Source organism: Wasmannia auropunctata, unplaced genomic scaffold (genome assembly GCF_000956235.1).
Source record: "Wasmannia auropunctata unplaced genomic scaffold, wasmannia.A_1.0 LD336116.1, whole genome shotgun sequence".
Classification (NCBI taxonomy): domain Eukaryota; kingdom Metazoa; phylum Arthropoda; class Insecta; order Hymenoptera; family Formicidae; genus Wasmannia; species Wasmannia auropunctata.
The window spans coordinates 102,716-104,119 of NW_012026774.1; positions in this window are offsets into that span (position 1 = coordinate 102,716).

Here is a 1,404-nt window from a genome sequence, read left to right on the forward strand (position 1 = left end):
TACAAGGAGATAAAGACAGAGAGGAAAGGGCCAAAATATTTATGGAAGGTTAATTTAGGGAAGACGAAGAGGGGGAGAGGAGTAAAGGCATTGGCGAAATTGAGATGTGGAAACTTAGAGGAAGACAACAAATATTGGTTGAAGGAAACTACATAGTATTATTTGCAGTATCTTTGTTCCTTGACGTCAACAATTTGTAGAAACAAATGACTGTAGAAACAACAAACATTGCAGCGATAATCTGTCAAATATATGGTTATCCAAGTGTGTCCGAGATTTTTGTACGATAAGAGTCAGATTTGTGGTTGATAAAATTATCATGGAATATTCAACTCAAGAATATTGTGAGATGATAATATTGTACGGCGAATGTGGACGAAATGCAGAAGCCACTGCAAGATTATTCGCTGAACGTTTTCCGAATGTCAGACATCCTGATGGAAATGTAATTTTACGATTAATTAATCGGGCAAAAAATACTGGATCACTAATCCGATCACGGAGTGAAGAAGACCATCAGCGTCGTGCTAGAAATGAGGCAAATAAAGAAGCCATACTTGAGGCAATTGAAGAAAATCCAACGAGAAGCATACGAAAATATCGCCAATATGCTTAATTTGTCATTCACGACCACTCAGCGAATTTTAAACAACAATAAGATGCATGCGTACCATTTTTCACGCGTGGAGAATTTAATGCCTATGAACTATGATAATAGAATGAATTTCGCTATGTGAATTTTGGAACGACATAGAGAAGATCCCCATTTTGTAGAAAAGATTTTGTTCACCGACGAATCGATGTTTACGAGAGAAGAGGTTTTTAATATGCATAACTTTCATTTCTACGCAAATGAAAATCCATGTGTATAATATAAGAAATTATCAACACATATTCAACATTAATTTGTGGACTGGCATGTACAAGAATTCTGTCGCAAGTATTATTTTGATAATAATAAATATGCTTAATAAAATTAAGTTAATTTAACATTTAGATGAAAAACGAAATTAGTTAACGTTACACTGGGAAAAAAAATTTAGTGTCCTTAACAAAACTGTTTAGTTAAAGCAATTTTTAACAGTAACAAAATATTTTGTTTTATATAACAAAAAATTTAGTTGCTTCAGCGGAATACATTTTTCTCTTTTGTTTTATGGACTAAATGATTTTGTTCCTAAATCTTATGACCAAAACTTAAGTATTTTAATTAATTTATTTATAAAAATTGCATAATAATAAAATTTTTTTTCACGTATAATAGCATAATACTAACAAGGAGATGCCACGAACTGTAAAATACGGAATGAGATGAGCCATAGCCCATTCGAAAGGGGGGGTTGCGTGTACTAACACGGTAAAAGGGTTAGCGTAAATGGGCTTTGGTTTCTGAGAAAATTGCAA